The following is a 21967-nucleotide window of genomic DNA, read 5'->3' as shown; positions in this document are numbered from 1 at the left end:
GGGGGGGGGGGGGGGTGCGAAGGAGGGACACCTTCAACAATTCGTATTTAGTAGAATCTGCAAGTGACGGGTATATGTCAAGACTATTTAATGTCAACCAATCTCAGCATTCTCGAAGCATTATTTTTCGGGATTATTGATTCACGAATTACTGACATTCTTATAAATATTGTAAAACTAGTAAAGAATTAATTATCAATAATAATAAGGTCTTGATCATATTATTTTCAAATGAAATTACTTGTTGGTTTGAATATTTGAAATCTGAACATACAACACGTGGAAATATAACTATAATATCATTTTTTAAATAAAAATTCAATTTTATTGGATTTGTTGTAATCGTAATCTACAATAAATCTCTATTGTATATAATCGAAAACGTCTCATTTTTGAAATTAAAAAAACATTATATTTATTCCTTATTTCCATTAATAAATAAAATTTGTTTAATCAATCAATGATTATCCTAATGTAATAATCGTATTTTTCATGTATATAAAACAAAGTCGAACCGTAAAATTATTTTTAAATAAAAAAATTAAAAAAATTCTATAACGGCTTTGCACATTCACATCCATCAATATACACTCAATAAACGAAAAAATCTTTACGTCAAAGCTATTATTTAATAAATCCATGTTTTTTTTATTATTATTCACGTATCGTCTAGAAAAATGCGTAAAATAATAGAAACTTGCGCGTCTGTTTATCCGTTTGACAAGCAATAGAGTTTTGAACAAAAAGAATGAATCGAATCTACATAATAATAGCGAAATATAACGAAAATTATTAGGCAATACCGAATATTATTAACGTGAACAATCGTCTTATTATTTTTATAAATATGAAGGACTAAATAATCAATTGATTTAAAAGTTAAAAATAAATTTAAACTACCCTCATTTACATTAATAATTAAATACATTTTTTACATAAGAAAATAATTAAATATATGATATTTTGTAAAGAATTTTTGTAATAAAATGAACCATTACGAATTAAAGTTTTCAAATATTATAATCGTTATTATTTTATAAGTGAAATTCTATTTTGAAAGTAAAGTGAAATTTTGATTTTATTTATCAAGTCAATTGTGAAAAATGATAAAAATATAACATATTCGTAAGTCCTTAAAAATCACTTAACATTTGTGTTACTTATACTTTCATTATTGGATTAATGAATAAGGCTTTCACTTAATCTTCAAGTTTAAAACGTCCTGACCCACCAAAACGTAATAACAATCGCGAAACAAAACTCGTGCATTCCATTATGATTATTATTTCTCGGCTGGCGTAGCTCCACTTGTACAATTAAAAAAAAGTGAATCTCGCCTTAATCCCCAGCCCCTCGTGTAAGGGGATGATGCACGTGCGTGACGTGGGTGGACAGGTTTTACGACGGGGGTGTAACACTGTCGTCTCTGCCGCCGCCGCCGCCGCCGCCGCCGCCGCCGCGAAACGTTTAGCGTGATTGCAGACGACAATGCGACAATGCGGTTGTGCGTGACACGCCTGCGTGTTCACCAGGGGGTAGGGGGTTGCCGCAGACGCGCGGAAATCTCGCCAATTCTACGCGACACATGCCGCCCCGCGTGCGCCATTCAATACTCGCCACCCTTATTTCCATGCTGTCTTTCCAACTCTATTTCTGTAAGCGCGCTTTCCCGACCGCCATTGTTTCCCCTCGTATCTGCACTTTTCACATCCTTTCTTCGCCGCCGCAGCTCTTACCTTATCCGACTTTTTCTCTTTACTTCCACGTTTTTTGCCTCTCGTGCATACGAACTCCCGCTCCACGTCGTTGTCACTTTAGCCCTGATGACTTGGTGCAGTTCATTTTTTTTCAACGTCGAATATGCATCTCACCTCGACGTCGCTTTTGAATATTCTCATAGAGAGCGTCGCTCGTTAGTCGAAAGAAAAACGAACGCTGAACAATAATCATCTCTTTCGTTTTTTCACCTCTTTTGCCTCGAGCATACGTGGTTATACTTCATATTGCAATGTGAGTGAGATGAGGGCGAGATTCGGTATTGTTAGTAGAGGATGTTCATATTTTCTGTCATCTGCGAATGACTTTTTGCATAAAATTGATTGAATTTTTGGAAGTCATCTTAAACATTATTCTGTTAAATTTAATTTCTGCTTCGTAGGTAGCTAGTACATAATGTAAAAAGGTTTTGCATTATTTAATTGAATAGAGGATTTTTGTATAGCAGAATAGTGAATAATTTTTATTTTTATTTTCATTTTTCAGAATGAAATTCTCGAAATTGTTACTTTTCACTTTAGTTCTTTCTTTTTCTCACCAGTCCTAAAAAATGTAATATTAATATTAACATTTTTCATCACGATTATTTTTAGATAAACATATTAAAGATTTTTCACGTTTCATTTTACTTTTACAAAGAATACGTTCATTCTCTTTATTAATAGAAGAAAAAAAAACTTGATATTCATTATACAGTTGCATTAAGACATTCCATTGAAAAGTGATGATGTAAATTGATTGTTAATACATTTTGATTTCTAAAAAATTTGATTTCTTAAAATCTTTTAAACGCGTTAACAATCATGCTATATTGTAAAAACCAACGTTTACTCCATCTGATAATTTAATAAAAAAAAAAAGAAGAAAAAATAAAAGAAAAAAGAAAGAAAACTGAAATTTATCGAGATGAAGTATTCGGATTGTGATTAATACAAGCTTTGGATAAATAATGCGAAAATAACAAAAAGAAGCATCTCGTGAGCCTTGTATTTCCGAAAAATAACTCTCGAGAGTGAAACCGAAGAAAGTAAACAAAAGGGCCGGGAAAATGGAAATCCATGAGTGAATCTCCAAGTGGTACACGTACGAATGAAAATTACGAAGGGGCTTACGGCCCCTGTTATCCACGGATGCTCTATTTTCTTCGGGTTCCGTAATCTTAGGAGCAAACTTAAGAGGGGCCCGTCCACTCTTTACAATCATACGGGCGCATGCGCACGGATAAGAGTACGCGTGCGCCTCACGTCGATCAGACATTAATTTCGCTCCGGTGAACTTTGCCACTTTGCCGAGAGGCTCGCGGCACCGGTACGCCCTTTCTTTCTGATCGGCGGATGCGATCGTGGCCTTCTTCTTTTTACGTCCGTGCGACAGTCGAGCGGATGATGTACGTTGCTTTGTTGCCCGCCAATTATTTGCCGATGAGCTCTATAGTGGAGGACATTTTACGTAGCCTCTTTGATTTATAGATCAACAATTTAATGTGATTCTAGAAAGAGATATCTTTGATTCTTTAGGGACGAAAAGCTGTGTGCATGATTTTTAATTTAGGAAAATGATTGTGATAATATGAATTGACAAGTAAATTGGTACATAATAGCCTTTAAAAAGAAGTTATCTGGATGGAAACATTTGACGAATTATTCGAATGCTTATATTTTACTTCATTTCATCAGTTTCGTAAATTATAATTAATATAAAAATATTCATAATATGTTATTTTATTCATCTATGCCTGTAAATATGAATTTTCGTATCATTCGTTATATGCAAAATAAAAAGCCATTCTTATTTTATGTTACGATGAAAATTTTTTGACATAAATTTGATTAAATAATGTAGAAGAATATATCATTATATGTTTTCTCACTGCTTTTATCATTAAATACTGATAAATGACTCGTAATATTAAGATATCATGATTTTAAATAATAATTGTTACAAAATCATCCACAAATCTTGACATTTCTTTACGTTTTTCATTACAAAATACATAGTCGCTAATATTGAATTGGCTTGAACCGTTACGTATGCTTTTTTATATATACACATATATACACATATATGCATTTGCAAGTAACAATATAAATGAAACGAATAAATTGGCACTGAACAGTCGACAGCAAATTCATACATACTATGAACGTCAACAGTATATCGGTAAAGCATCCATACGATCACGTCATTGTCCAGCCCATATAAATGATTACAAAGCGAGAGCTACGTGAACTACCTGAGCCGCGGCTCATAAGCACGAGGAAGTCTCTGATCCGTAAAAGGCCCCGTGGAAAAGTAAAATCTTAATATCTTCATGTCTCTATCTCTCTCTCCCCCCTCCCCTATCTAACTCTCCCTCTTTCGCTCTTTATTTCTCTCTCTCTCTCTCTCTCTCTCTCTCTGTTCCTCTCTGTAGCCCCGGAGCTTACACGTGTGCATACATGGAGTTCCCGGTCAAGGCTTCCGCGTTACCCCTCGGATCTTCAATGACGCTGACGAGGGCCGACAGCCTTCCCAAACAGAGGCGGTTGAAAACGTCTGCTCGCGTTTAATGCCAGACTTGTCGCTTCTCCGCGTGGGCGCGTATTTGTGTATTTGTGTGTGTGTGTGTGTGTGTGGGTGTGTGTGTGTGTGTGTGTGCGCGCGCGCATATGTATGCACAAAATCGCACGTACGAATGATTACGATACGGGTGATACGAGGGTGTGGACGATTACCAATGCGAAGCTCTACACGGGAGCCGACGTTTTGCGGATGAATTATTGGCCACAGCCGAATGATTATTCCCTCGTTGTCTTCTTCGACTATCCGCCATGGGGATACGGTACTTTTAAACTCTCCCTTACAAATTAATTCATTTCATTCGTAATTTACTGTGATCACGAATGTTTGACATCAGATTATGATTATTTAAGCTTCCGATCATTTCCGGGGCGACATAGAATGGGTCAAATAGGCATAGATAAATTAATAATATAGTTGATTTTATGGCAATGAAGATTAATTTTAATAAAAGTTAATAATATGACTTAATGTTAATGTAAAACAATAAAATTATCACGTTGACACTCTGTCATCATAATTTCTTTACCATATAGAAAATAAATTTGTGCATTACGCATTGTTCACGAAATCCATAGAATTATATATATATATATATATATATATATATATATATATATATATATATATATATAGAATTCATTGTGCAGAGCAGCATTTTCACTAATAATACCGACGAATTCGTGAAAATAGATTGTATATTGGCTTGTCTGGAATACGCCTGATCTCAATACTCAAGAGCGATGATACTTAAATGTAAGCCTTTTGAAAACAAACATACATATTTCAAGTACGCCTACACAGATCCTCGACAACTGCTCTCGTGCAGAGAAGGAAAATCTGCGGGCAGAAAAGCCGACCCCAGTAACGAAAATCGGGGTCAAGAGCGAGCGAAATCATAAACGTATTGGTGCATTCGCGGTGTTCCTAAAGCCAAAGGATTATGAACATTAGAGGGCTTAGTCGGTATAACAGTGGAGGCTATTTAGTTGAAATCCGTCTACGCCTCGAAAATTCAATTTTCCTTCTTATGCCCACTATTGTGTTGCTATTGTGCAAAGGGTTGGATGCGTAACGACGATGCAATAGAAAGTCCTTACTTCTTCTACAGGACATTTTGTTTAAAGAAAAGGGGATAGCCGAGGCTCTTAAATGCTGTGGACTCGTAATAGGTCAAGGTTGTAGTGAGAGACTAGTTGTAGTGTGAGACTAGTTGAATATCCAAAGCTTATTGGGATCTTTTTCTGGGAACTTTATTTTACTTCTTCTCGGTATGTTGACGAAGCTCAAAGTACATTATTGCATTTATCCAGTTGGATTTGATTTGATATTTCAAGTATAGATTTTACGTCAGCTATTAAATGTATGAATAATTACAGCTAATAACGATGATTAAGGAATTGTTAAAATCGATTATTTAATTTCATCTACTTCAATCGACATAGCGTAATACGATCAATTTATAAATTATTTAATGTAATATGTGCACGTAAAGAGTGACGATACAATGATACAATGAATATAAGATACTAAAATCCAGTTGATGACATTAGTCACGGTACTACAAAAATGTGTAATAACAAAAGAAAATTTATAGCGTCTTTTTCATTGATATTTAAATATTAAAAATGACAAAGATAAATATTAAAACGAGACGGATATTTCCATTGGGATTTTATAGTTAAATTTCAGCAATATTTAATTAAATACATGTATTTTTATTAAAAATTACTACATGAAAATTTATTAATCCAAAATCTTCGAAAAAAATTCTTCAAAAAATACAATTTAGAGTATTGGCTTTGACGTGTATTAAAATAATACTTAATTTTCTGTGTTAATCGATGCGAAGTCGAGTAAATAACGTAGAAGAAGGGACTGATTTTAGAACTAAACGAATAGGAGGAACTGCGTAGGTTGAGTATTTTTCATGAACATACGTCAATGTTTGCCTTCTAACACAACGCGCTTTACGCTCTTTCGATCGCGTCCCATCCGTAGGTTACTGAACCCTTCATTTTTTTTTTTTTTTATAGCTGTGACAAGTTTCTCTCCCCTATTGCGGATCACAGTGTGAAATTAGCCATATAAACTGACCAGTCGTTCGCGCTTCATTAAAAATGACATTTTTTTTTTCTGCGGGAACAATTATGTCTGTTAATGCCAGTATTACGTGTTCTTTGGTTCTGCCAAGTTTTCAAACTTAATACTGCTTGTAAAAAAAATCTATCACTCAAAATATTATTATAACATAATAATTCTTGAGATTTTCAGATAACGAACTCATGGTATCGCAATTATAATTGCCCTTGGATACCTTACATGAGTTTTTTACACTAATTTGCAATTAATGAAAAAGTAAAATGCTACTAATATGCAGTGGTTACTGACTTTCGGCATCTATAATAAGCTTATATCACACAAGTACTATAATTGATTATTGAAATAAAGGTACAATTTAAGAATAATTAAATAAATACATCCATATTATTACATAATAGCTTGTTTCTTAAAAAAAGATTGAATAATTTTAATAGAAAATTACGAATTTTATCGATAAAAGTACCAGTAAGATGCAATAGTCAGTTATGCATAGTCTCCATATCTGTTATTTTTCGTTTTTCCCCTTTCCTCTCTGTCAGTGTTTTTCATTTAAGTTCTTCGCGCTTTTCGCTACATTCTGAAATACGATTTTGTGTTTATTGGATTTGTTCCTGCAGTTTTCACTTCAACAACAACGTGCTCTTTCTTACATTTTTCGTATATCAAGAAGCGATTTCAGATCCCCTTTAATAATTGCTTCACCCTATTTCATTAAAATTTTAAAATATTTATTTCAAACGGTTATGTATACTTATAGATGCATAATTTAAACACATTTTATTAATTTCCACTGCTTATATAATACTTGTGAACGAATTAATTTTTTTACTGCATAATCTTTTAATAGTTATGAAAACAGTTATTATTATCATAAATTAATAATAAAATATCATTGAGATAATATTTGTGGAGGATTTAAAGATTAATATTGAAAACATTTATGTTGAAAAATTATAATTGTAGAGATTCTAATTCTTTACTAATAAACAATAATAATAAACTAGGATTAATGTGGAATAAAAAAATTGAATATATGTTTTTTAAAAAACGAAGAATGCTTGTTTTATTCGAACATTTCAAAAGTTAAAAACAGAAAATAACAGGTCTCCGGAAAGTAAGTCTTTGTTCCTATTAATCTCCGATTTATTTTTTATGAAGTACTTCTCGATACGCTATCAGACTTTATACATCCGCTAGTCTTCATTGGGATTAAGTAATAGTGTCTTTGACTTTTCCCACTTTACGGACAGAACTTTTTTAGTCTCCTAATATATTCCGTCTAAAAATCCTCGATCTGTTAGATAGCACTGTCGTAGTAAAAATAAAGAGGATGACAGAGAGGAGGATATTCGTAACTCGGCAAAGAGAGATTGCGCCAGGGGAAAAGTGCGGAGTCAACGCAAAGTTGAAAGGATTTCGCGAGGATTAAGATGGCGATAACGAGCTACTACTCTCTTTTCTTTTTCACATAGAAGGGATGAAAACTGTTCTCCTCGTCAGCTTCGACAAGAGGGAGCGAAAGATAAGCGCCGCGACAGTCGATTCCGTAATTGGCTGATTACCGGGCGACAGTAATCTGTTTACCATAGAGGTACGACAGCGTCAATACTTGTTTCTCTGACTCTTTACCACATTCTCTTTCACTGGCGTAATTTAATTGCTTTTACGATTAGGTGATATTTAACACTGACTGCGCACATCTTTTTAAAAACATGGCTTTTCACATATTTATACATATGATTTAGGCCAATCAACGTGCTTTATACTAATCAATATTTTATAAATAATAATTGTAGTTTTAATGGAAATGTAAAACTAAACCACTTTAAAATTTAAATAAACTTTAAATAGAAATAAACCTTCGTATTTCATTGTATAATCGTAATTGTACAAGTGAAAACGACCTTCGTACACTATAAAAATAATTTTAAATAATACGAATGTTAATCAGATTATTATATTAAAATAGATATTCTGAATCATATGCACTGAAAATGATCGATCGAAGTTTAATCTTATATTATCAAGCTTTCATAGTTTATGTAATATATGTAAAAATTTTACAGTGCAGTATGAAATGCTAGTTAATAATTACATTGTTGTATAATATCAATGTAAAAATATTTTATATAAAAATGGTGTTTCTTATTGAGATTAAATTATATAATATTTTTTATGTTTTATAATATTTACAAGAAACATTCACGTTTTTCGGAATTCAAATTTACTATTAGCAAATATTTAATCAATTACATCAGCACAGTTCTTTTTTTCTTCTTCACTTTATAATCTATTTATCGTTTTAATATACACGATAAATTATTATATTATTAACCTTACTTTTCAGATTTCTACGGATATACATATGCCAGATATGTTGCAAATGAGATTTATATATATGTATACACATATGCATAGATATTGCTAGTACATGAGATCATAGTATGAAAAGTTGGAGGCCGAAAGTTTTCGCGGTTACGAATTGCGTTGGTTCAAAGAGGAGTCAAGGATACAAGGATAAAAGGGAGAAAGAGACTCGGATCACGCGAGGTGGAATCTAGAGGGAGGGTGAGCGCACGCGGACAGATTGTTATGCCCTAAACAAATCGGGTTGATTGTTTGCAGTAGCATCGTTTTACGCATGAACCCGCGGCTTCTTTATATTCCACGCTCTTTCTCTCCTTCTCTCGATTCTAGTCGATGCCACTTGAGTGAGGCTGGAGTGTAAGCGAATGTCGGAGAAGGGAGTCGCCGACGTCATCGTCGTCATCCTCGTCGGTCACCCTCCCGAGCTTTGATCTATACCGAACTTCGCATCGAGAATCGCGGGCCTCAAGTCTCCCCCGGGCCATCATCCTTCTTTTTTTATTTTTTCTCTATTATTTTTGCGCATGTGGGCGTAATTTTATAACTTGATGCGCATTTATGCATGCGTGCTTCCGTGTACGATTGACCTCGTTGATGACATATGACTCTTACGTACTTATTTATTTACTGAAAAATAATTGTTTTAAATTTTGCCAGTTATTCACGTATTCATTGTTCTCAATAAGCTAATAAAGTCGTTTATCTTATATATATATATATATATATATATATGCCTACAATATCCTTGTAGAAAATAAGTAATAATTTGTATGTCCGATAACATTATCATTTTTAAAATATTACTAAATTTTTATTTTACGATAAAAATCTAAAACTTGTCCTTTTTAAGCATCAATGGATGATTATAGAAAGTAATGTTTAAATATAATATTAATTAATATATTAAATTAAATTTCAGATATTGATATATATGTGTAAAAAATTTTTATTATTTAAATTAAGTGTAATTAATTATTTTCTCCTTTAAATTGCTAAGAACAATAAAAATGTATTTTAATTTAAATATAATAATATTTTAAATTAATTTTAATAAATTTTAATATTTATATCGCTTATTCACAGATATAATTTGAAGATATTAATATCATAAATAATTAATATGCACATTTTCATAATTATATAATAAAATTGTTTTTTTTCTTATATTTATAAAAATAAATGTAAAAAAATTTTCTTTACATAATAATATAATAGTTGTAATTCTACGTTTATAACAACCCGTATTTAATGGTACATATTTTTCAAATATTATAAATTATTTAATAAGCTTTATATTGTCCTAAAATTTGGTACTGTTTTCTTATTTAAATTTAAATTTTTAATTTATGGTTTATTATTTACCTTAAGGATAACAAATTTATTAAATAATTTATAATATTTGAAAAATATTTTCCATTTCAATGGTTTTTATTATAAACATAGAATTACGACTATATTACTATCGTTAAAGTATGAATACATAATATAAATTGTATGCTATATATATATTTATATAAATCAATAATGTAAGAGTGTGAATAATATCAAAGGTATGGAAACTATATAATAATTGGACATAGACAGGTGTCTCAGATCAATGGGTATTAATTTGAATCTATATTGATCTATTTGCACATACGCACACACCGTCCTTGTCGTCAAGTACCCGTAAAGAAAGTGTAAACTGCTTTGCACACGAGTCCACTGATTTTTATGGACAATGACCACTTAGCAAAGCACTACTCTACATCTTACCTTTTATTTTGTACAATATAAGGGGTGAACATTTTTAACTTTTTAATATTCATTATTCAACTACTTTTACTGTCACACATTTCAATTTAGATATAGTTTCGATATATTTACAAAAAAGTTTATAAAATTATATACGTTGGCAATACCAATGCTTTACATAATATTAAATTGATCCGATTGATTCAATTATGCATTTAAATAAGAAGGATAATTTTTATATGTTCTTTTTTTGTTTAATTTATTAAAAATAGAAAAAAAAACAAAAAAAATTTTTTTAATTTGAAAATCAATACAAGCGTTTTTATGTAATTTATAATTATAAATGCTATTTTTTTTCAAGGAACATAATACACATCTATAGCGAAGATAGGAATTTCATTTATGGGTGAAATATATCTTTCTTACGTTATTTTTTTCAAAATGTCGTTATTAATACGTCAAGCATTTCATTGACCAACGTCAATACAAGCTTTTCTATCGCAAAAGAAAACCTGACAGTTGTCACACACACACATTAGAAATGTGAGTACAGAACAAAAAATTTCATGTATGAAGTTGACACTTTTTAGAAACTACTCATGTTATATGGTATATTGATAAATGAATTAAATATCGTTTGTAAGCAATTTTTATGGTGACAAAAGGAAAATTAATGATTATTTTAATTAATTTTAATAATTTAAATTAAAATAAAGCTTTATATACTTTATATTAAAAAAAAATTATTTTAAAAACTTAATTATCAATATATTTTATAAAATTAATGAGCATTTAATTCACAATACAAGTTATGTTATAATCTAAAGCCATAATAATTAATAAAAAATATGATGAATATAAATATTTTATAATTGAATTAATGTTTGAAAATTAATTTTTTTCAATAAAAGATTTTGATTATAATTAATTTAGGAATATTCAGATTGTAGAAAACGTAATAATTAAAGACTATAATGGCAGTATTTACTTTTGTGTTAATACACACACATTCCTAATTATTTATCTAACCAGTCATATCTTGATTAAATACATACTCGTATTAATATATCCTTATAATTTTGTTTTTAATTCACCCCAACATTTGTAATTATAAATTCTTAATACTTTGTGAAAATTTCAATAAATATGACTTTTCCTACTCTCTTATTTATTTTAACGTTTAACCTATCTACGAAAGAATTACGAGAGGCTATAATGGCGGTATTTAACGGAAGTTTCGGAGGACTGAAAAATTCGTGCACATGCGTACACATTGAGCAAATCGAAGCTTCGTGATCTCTCCATATTCATGGCGAAGTAGCGATTCACGCACATCTCAAACGGAGGGTTCTAAGAGACGTTGACGATGATGATCAAAGGATGCGCCGTTGATTCTATCTCTCTCTATCTCTCTCTCTCTCTCTCTGTCACTCTCTCACTCTCTCACTTTCTCACTCTCTGTTAACTCGAGGACAGAGCGAATCTGCGCCTTTTCCCGATATAACGAGCGCGGCTCGAGCAGCGCGCCATTGTGCTCCTAGCTTTGCATTTCCTTTGCATTAAACAAACCCCAAAGCGGACGAAAGCTGAGTACGAGACGAGATAAGAGGGATAAGGAGATCAATGTGCGCAAAAGAATAATTTACATTCTTTTATGCGTCTCTTGTTTTGCGCTTCTTATTTTTCACCGATTGTTTGATTTTTCATCAAATTTACTGTTTCAAGATTTCGACACTTTGCCCAATATTCTGATGCGGTATCTACGACGATAGAATTAACATTGAACAAAGAGATAGCGACTTGCTTTGTATATCAAAAATGTATTAGAATGAATTGCATAATTCTATAATCGTAGATATTGGTAATCGATTCATGAAAGTTGAAATATTTTTTTCTCTATCGTTATCCATCTTAACAACAAGTAATATGTAATCACGTCTTCTGATTCAGTATGCAATTACAGAGTATAAGCGGTAAGATTGTTGACGAAAATAAATTCTTCTATATTTATAATCTAATGTATCATGAGTAAATAATCGATTTTATATTTTTTTTTTATAATAAAAGTATGAGTCTATAACGAGAACTTAATTAACGTTTTAATTTAACTATAATAATAAATAACTTATAATTGCGTATTTATAAGGCGCTCGATGAATTTATTATCACCCATATCATTTTATTTTATTTTTTTTCAACATTTTCGTCTCAAACTATCTGAAATATCTTTATTATTACATTGGTACTATGCCCAGGTAAATAGGCAGACGATTAAAATCAGACGATTTTCTTTTGGATCGATTAATATAAGGTTGGGAATTTTCAGAAGTCAAATTTTTATTTCTTGTTACTGTTCGTCTATTCTTCTCATCTAGTAATTCTTCGATAGTATTAAAATATTTTTAAGATTATGTGATAAAGAATGAATTGCTTTATTATACGGTTAATGCTCATAATCACACTGCTTTTAAACTATTTCCGCCAACAATTAGGTTTATTAAACCATTATCTATTCGATTAGATTATTCAATTTCGATAATTTTTAGATAATAACTGTAATCAAACATCCAAATTTCTTGTCTTATGCATTTTACGAAACAATTAACATAAAGAAGTTTTATAGAAGTATAATAGTTGAACCAACTATGTTTTATTTTCATAATCTATTTTTTGTTAGTAGTCCAAAGTTTAATCGATTAATATTATTACATTTATTAACCTTTGTAAAATACTTTTACAAAATTAGTTAAATAGTTTAGATATAGATTCCTTTAGTATATATATTTACATACATTAATAAAGTATAATGTTATATTAATTTGCAAGTAGTTAATTCAGTGTATATCATAGGCAATTTAGCTGGAAAAATATAAATATTAATGAAACTGTATTTTTCATTTGAATTTTTCATATGACGAATTTTTGTGTGGCCTACGTTTGATAAGGATTAAATTTGCTTTGCAGTGTAGATTTGCGTGTACGTTAGCAAATTGTACGTCTGTCTGTTGGTTTTCGCCAGGAGATTATCATGAAGATTGAAAGAATATCATCCTGCTCTTATGGGTTTGTGAACATACGCATATATATTTTTTAATTTATTTTATTTATAATATGGGTTTTTTCGTATCAGAGCTATCCTGAAAACTTTATCGTTACGTAAATAACAGACATTTGTTAGAGCTTTCATCGACTATGAAGAGATAACATACACATGCTTAGGATTTTTCATTGGTATATATATCTGTACATAGTTATTTTTGAAAATAATGGCAAAGTATATTTTATTTGTATAGAGCAGTGTTAATTATTATGATCTTATAGTCTAATACAAGTTAGTTCAATTTCATTACTACTTATCAAAGCACTACTAGTCAAAATCAGAATTAAAAATAATATGGAATATAGTTTAATGTATTATTTGTAGACTTTTCAAACAATTAATTCAAACAAACTGTGAGTATATTAATTTTCATAAATATTTTTCATTAATATAATTTTCAATATAAATTTTCAAAAGCCTATTTCACAGAAATAAGAAAATAAAAATTACATTAAAGTATATTTGTTTTTACATAGTTTATGTTTTTATGTATTTTTATATTCGTAAAATAGTTTTAAAAATTAATTGCAATATTAGTTAATAAATATATGTAAACATTTACTTAGATTAAAAGTTGTAGGCTATATTATTTAAAGAGTTATCATTATCAAAGTAGCTTAATTTCAGAATGTTATATTTTTTTATTAAAAAAAAATATCTCCTATATATTTATTTTCAATGAATTAATTTACAATATATTTGAAAGTTTTTAAATTTAATTTCATTACATTGCTAATGTGAAATTACATTTTTGTCATTATTTAAGTCAGTGTTTTTAGTGAGTCAGTGTTGTAAGTATTTTTAAATGGATATTAATTTCAATTATAAAAGTGAACTATTTTTATTTCTCGTATTAGAAATTATTAATTGTGTCTATAAGTAAATGTGTACAAAATTATTTACAATTTTTCTCTAAAAATATAAGTAATTGTATTTGAAAATTTATTATATTCATTTGTATTAATTAATTCACTTTTTTACATTTTTTACATGTACTTAAATAGATTAATATTTATACGTTTATTTTTATTTTTTTTAATTTTCTCATGTATTATTATTAATTGACACGAGATGCACTTTTCTACGGATTTTTTATTTTCGCGAATTTTAATTAATACATTTTTTTTAACGTTGTAAAAGTCAATTCAAGAAAAATTTATAAATCAAATAATTGCTTGAAATCTTGTACTATTTACAATTTACTGTTTACTCTCGAGAAAAGCTGAAACCTTCCCTTTCTTTTCATAAAATTAAAAAAAAATACAAGGTAGATAGATATAATCTACGATATAGCATACACGATGTATTCATTGAAATTCAGTAGTGCGTGAAATCCACCGCTTAACAGATATTTATGAATTTGTCGATTACGCCATAAGCTTTTAAAATTTCATAAAATTTAATCCATGCATTAAATTAAATTATTATCTGATTCAAAAGAAATCGCCAAATAAGACTGATAAAGATGCCAACATTTTTGTATTAATTTCATAAAGTCTAATTGATTGCTTGAATTTAATGAAATGAGTAAAAAACAAAAGCAATTATATGTGTGAATTTTCGAATCTTGAAATAACAATAAAACATATTGACATATATTTGTATATTATGTTATACATTTAAAAATACTAACGATTCTAACTAATATTAATATCCTATAAATATAAATAATATATTTAATCATGTTTACCAACCTATTCACCGCTATATAAATATTAATGAGGATAATAAATTCTTATTTAATAATTGCAAAAATTGATACTAATTAAATTAAATATAACAAAAATATGTAATGTATTGGCATGTAATTACATTATTTATTATGCATATATTTGTAATTCTTGAGTAAAGTAGTTAATCTTCGACATCTGTTAAAAATAATTTGAATCAGTTTATCGTTTCCTATATTATCGACTACTATTAACAAGAGTTTCAGCATTACCGTTTGTCATGTTACCATAAGTTTTTCATTTTTTAGGTTAACACCTGCTGATAAATGCACTATTTATTTATAAAAATTCCATATTAAGGTATATAGTTATGTATATTAATTAATAAATATTAAAAACGAAAAATAATAGGAATATATAGTTAAAAATAAATTTGATATTGATATCTGAAAAAGGATTATATTAATATTGTTATTCTTAAAATATTTTAAAAATGCATTTTATCTTTTACCATAATGTATTATAATAATTATGATAAATATTAAATGAAGTTACATTTTAGGAATATCATTAACAATTTACGAATAGAAAAATAATATTTGAATGTTTGGAACATCTCTGATTCTTAATACTAGTATATTTTACTTAATACAATTTGTCATGTAATATTTAGAAAAATTTCAGGTCTAAAAAATATAATAACGAGATATTTATTATTAAAATATTCCAATGAAAAGAATAAAAAATTTATCTTTCTTAATTATATACTAGTTATAATTTATACTCAATATTTTCAAGTTAAGTGTAGAGAATAAATCACGTTATAGGTCGATAATCTAATAAATTTATGATATGCATTTGACAAGTTATCGCGAAAATATGATAATAGTAATGGTGCTATTAATTTATTAAATAGGAATTAAAATTAATTTATTAACATCTGAATTTCATTATTTTAAATCCTTCTGTTTATTTTCATTTTGATTTTATTGTCAATAAATTTAATAACCGTTGAAATATTGTTATTTTTTTTAATAAAAACACTTTAAAAGGAACAACATGTGTGAAATTTGTATCTATTAATTTAAAACAAATATTTTTTTAATTTAAGTTTGGTTGAAATAGTTGAATGATAAAAAAATATTTGTTACATGTTCTATAAATGTAATAAATATGGCACTTTATATATAGAAGCGAGACACTTAGAACATATGAATATGGTACTGTAATATTTAAATGTGACCGAATTTCTTTAAATTAAATAATATACTGCAACAATAAGCCATACGCTCAAAATTAATATGAAAATTAATATAAATAATTAACACAAAAGATGAAAACTTCATTTAAAGTTTTTTAAAGTTATTATATGATACATATATAAAATACAAATTATTCTAATATAGATAGAGGAATAAAATAATAAGTATAGTATGAAATGAATTTGTCGTTAATTTAATTGAAATTCTTTTCCATGATAAATAGTCGTATAAACAATTATTTGAAAATTTCATTTAATGATTCTAGTTTTGTTTAAAAGGCAAATAGTATTCAGTTTCAGTTTTCTTTTTAATTTATTCTCTTGTATAAACATAAGAATATTGCGCTTTTCAAATAACATGATGTTATATATAATTAAGAGTTTTATATTAAAATTTAAATATATAAAGAAGAATTTAAAACAAAATGTGTTATCTATTATAGTACACATTGTACGTACACGTATTTTGAATTGTCTTAATAAAGAATTCTAAGGGTAATTTAAAAGTAATATGTAATTCATATTTATGTAATTGAGGTTTCGTTATTATGTAATATGTAATAGAGGTTTTATTCAGGTATATTACTGTCAATATCAAATACTTTATTCTAAACATAATGGAGCTGGTTTATTATAAGAAAATCGGAAAAAGTTTAAGTAGTGTTTTGGATAAGACAGCAGACTAATAGATGAACTAAACTAATCTTCGGGCAAAGTTGTAGGCAGAACGACATAATTTCATTTTTCATTTTTAATCATTCTTTATAATTAATGTATTTTTGGATAATCAATAATTCGATTGTCTTATAAGTTTATAGTCGAAGTATATAGTCGAATTTAAACATTTCATAAGCTTATTAAATTTTTCTAAATAATTTTTGTTAATCATTAAATATTAAGCTGATAAAACATTAGAGTGATTTACCGTTTTGACTAAAATATTTAGAAAATGCTAGCATATGCAGACTAAAGTTATATTAGAAATAAAATTGCAAGCAGTTAGATAAGATATATTTAGATTATGAATTTAATTTAATATAAATTTTCGTTAATACTTTTTGTTTGAACAGCCACATAATTGATTTAAATATTACTAATAAAATTTATAATTATATTATTATTGATAATTATTTTATAAATGATATTTAAATGTTTTAATCATTCAATTACGGAGTGCACATGAAAAGACAAAGAGCTATTTACTTATGTTTATTAAATATTTCGAGTAATTACATAAGAAAATATTAATATTAGTGTTAATATACCTTATTATGCTGATAATGAAAAGAATTATTTATGCTGATACGCTTTAAAGACGAATTTTTATAATTTCAACCGCATGAAGGAGTTGATAAGGTATGTTGCTTAGTAAGCTAGAAATAGTAATTACTATTCTACGTCAAAGCTACGTTACGGAAACCCGTGCTTAATGTTTTTATTTCATTAATGTAGGGTAAAGCTGTGAGATATATTGATAGCATTAATGACAATATTAAAAATATAAATTATTTTTTAGAATGTGCAATATGCTAAAAATTAGTCAATATCATATGATTAATAGTCGATAGAACGGAATGAAATTATATTTATCGAATAGTTTTAATTCCATTCACACGCAGGAAGTTCGAAAGTTATGATTAAAATGTGAAACATTGTACAATCCAATTAATATACACCCTCAGTCACCTTTCAATAAGCATAAAAAGTAAATGGTATGATCTGATCGTATTTATATAAATTTGTAATATAATATAAACGTGCCTATTTTATATTTTTTCAAATTTCAAATTTTTTAAATTAAGTTTTTTCTTTTTTTTTTTATTAAAATCGTGACCTAGAAAAGGAGGCTAGAGGGTCATGATTCAATAGTGAGTAGTGGAGTATGGATGACTAGGTAGTTAGAGGTTATAGGCCTATTATAACTGTATCCCACGGGTGGCTATAAATGGGGTAGTTAGCATGTATGGATAACTCTTCCCTACTCTCTCGTATAGTATAAGGTAGCGTTGGCTTGCAACAGCTTAATTGAAAAGTCCAGTAGGCCAACCAAGGTCGAAACTAGTAAACATGTACCTATATCCTTTCTTGATTACTATATCATTGTATCACTGTACATTCTCCCTGTACGTATGTCATTTTGTATTTAAGTCCCTTAAAAATATATGTGCGGATAATAAATATAGCGATTTTATAATTATTTGTATTTTCATTATTGATTTGCTAGTTTATATACGTTATGAATTGTTTAAATGACGATGTAATTTTGTATGTAATTATAATCAGATGTCATAATGAAAGTCATAATGATAGTTAATGTAAGTGAATATATATAAAAAAAAAAAAAAACAGAATAAAAGTCTATAATTAAACTAGAAAAATGTTGACGATTTGAAATAACTAATTAAATATTAATTATCTGTAGTAATATATAGTGGTTATTGAATTTTAATTACAGTTTATAAAATTTTAATGGCACGATAACGTAATATTCTTGATTTAATATTTGAATTTTAGTTTAAAAAATAAAATTAATCGACGATTACAGAATAAATAATATATAATGATGCTTATATATAAATAATGTTTAACTTTGCTCTAACAATGGCCAAAAGTAATAAAAAATTGAAGCACAAGCTTTTAATTTGAGAAAAATTTAATTTCGCTGACTTTTCATTTCTCAATTAAGCTCTGCTAATTTAAACTCAACTTTCAATATTGAATATATTAATTATTTCATTATTGTCAATATCAAATAAGGTTTACTCTTAAATAAGCTAAATGTAGACTAATTACAATAAACATATGACTATTGTATTTTAAAATATATAAAACGTATTATGGATACATTTGCAAAACGTACGCTGCTTCAATTGATGGCGAATAAAATTATTTAAAAGACAACTCCACTTCCACACATTGTCGCACACATCTTCGGAAGTGCCAGGGAAAATCTCACTTCCCAAAGTAAAATAAAGGAAAAAAGAAGATAGTCGACAATAGCGACACATGCGATAACCGTGAACAATTTTTCAACGGTGTAATATTAGAACCTTCAAGCTTTCCAGCTTCTCCAAGAAGCGAACTACTCTAAAAGCTGTTCAAGTATCTTTGTTCATCTCAGGTGGCGAAGAAAAGAAGCTGAAATAAACAAAGCATTTTAGAGTCGTTTTCGAGATGAGCAAGCGATTTGTTTTTTACGCAATCCATAAAGTATTCGAATTTCGCGACTCTCTTGTTAAGTAAGTAACTAAGTTGGGCACATTTATGATCGATGTTAAATCAAAATTGAATTTCGCCTCTCTAAGACTTTTATGTGTAGGTATACAATTGGGAGATTATGCGAACATGCACAAGAGAAGAAAAGTACGAACAGCGTAAAGGCATTTTACATGGAAAGGCTGTTATCGGCTTCTGTTACTATCTGCGCGGGTCAAATTTTTTCTCTCGACTCCCATCTTCGTCATTTCTTTTTTATTTTTTTATTTTTAGCAGGCTCTGATCGATCTGAGGGAGATGGTAGGAGAGGTACATTCGACGGGAACGGGTAAAGATTTCAAGCGTGCGAATTGCGCTCCTTCACGCTGCTGTTCCTATACACCTTGTATATGACTTCGATTACCAAATCAATTTCTCCTTTTCAAGACGCGCCAGCGAGAGATGGCTTTTAATTAAATAAAGTTCTCTTTGCCGTCTCTTTAGGTTTTGAACGCTTCCCTGCATTTCCTATTTACAAATTGCATTTACAGCAGGCGTTCATTTTTGCTGTTCATTTTTATTATTCTTTTTCTTTAATCTCATTGCTTTGTCAATTATGCGATTACGAGAGAAAATATTTGACCTTCTTATGCTGGTACTTTGTTTTGATTGAAATTACTTTTACCACAAAGAAATAAATCGTTATTAATATATAATTGATTGATACATTTGTTCATTGTATTATAACGATACTACATACGATGCTCGTTAATAAGTCATTAAGAAAGGACAAACAGTTTAAAGTATGTAGATACGAAATTTACAATTATTTTACAAATTTTACTCCATTCGTTGTAAAATTTGCATTATGAATTATAAAAATTGATAGGCATCGATTACGCTTTTCCTTAACTGGTTTATAGCATTACTATAATAAAAACATTATAAACTGAACTGATATTGTTGGTTAATAATTCACGATTAAATAAGGATTTCTTACATCAGAGATTCGATAATTAATTTCATGTACTTAAAGTCTATCTGCGTTTATACTAAATTATCATCAGTTGAAATTACGAAATTAAAATAAAGTTTATATTACAATAATGTAATAAAAGCAAATTTTCATTCCTTTCGTATGTTCGATTTTATATTAATCTAGCATTTAGTATTTTATATTTTATAAAAATATAATTTTGGTTTAATTATACATTGCCTTCTTCTACCTTTTCATTATTTCCTTCGGCTTAGATTTAACTGAATCTGCTATTTTATAACGATAATTAAGAATATTTAAATTAATTAACCTTAAATTATACTTTAAATAAAAAGTTATACTTTATAACATATAGTTCTATTTAATATGAATATGAGCTTATTTATCTAGTTTTGGAAAAATATAAATAATAAATTTATAATTTGCACAATACATTTATTATATAATAATGTAATTCTTAGTGAATTATGTTAATTTCTTCATATTTTCAAGTCTTTATATTAAGTCAGACGTAAATGATATTTCATTTTCAAAGTGAATTTATGTAAATTTTAATGTATATTTAGACAACTAACATGAGCCATTATTATGGAATGTGAATTATAGAAAATTTGTATACATTCTTAAAGTACGATTGCGCACAACAGTAATTTAATACAATAACGAAATAATGAAAGGAATTTATTATATTTTAATAAGGTCTATGCTGACATCTGCTCCTAATACAGGTTTTATCGCAAGATAGATTTATGATATTAATTTCTTATAAAATCTATTAGTATGCTGTATGAGGATGATGAAAGAAACTTCAATATAGGTAGAATTCTTTTCAATATAATACTAGTGACATAATAGAATGTATTCTAATATTTTTTTGAATTATTACTAATTTAATAATTTAGAATTCACAATAAAAAGGCATATCGATTATTAAAATACATAAATTATAAATTAAGCGAATGATGAATTTTAAGTTCACACATTTTTAGTAAAAATTTCAATGTTTTTATTCATTTATTACGATATTATTTATAATTGTATGCATTAAGTATACACACATACGCGTACACATATGTACATACAAAGTATGAAACGTTTTGTCAAATATATTTATTTGTAGTGTTATGGAATATAACTTTTAACTCATAAATTTTACTTTTTCCAGCATCAATAAACGGATTTATATTAATTATTTAGTATGTTTT

Source organism: Ceratosolen solmsi, unplaced genomic scaffold (assembly GCF_000503995.2).
Source record: "Ceratosolen solmsi marchali unplaced genomic scaffold, CerSol_1.0 scaffold6, whole genome shotgun sequence".
Lineage (NCBI taxonomy): Eukaryota > Metazoa > Arthropoda > Insecta > Hymenoptera > Agaonidae > Ceratosolen > Ceratosolen solmsi.
This window is presented reverse-complemented; position numbering follows the sequence as displayed.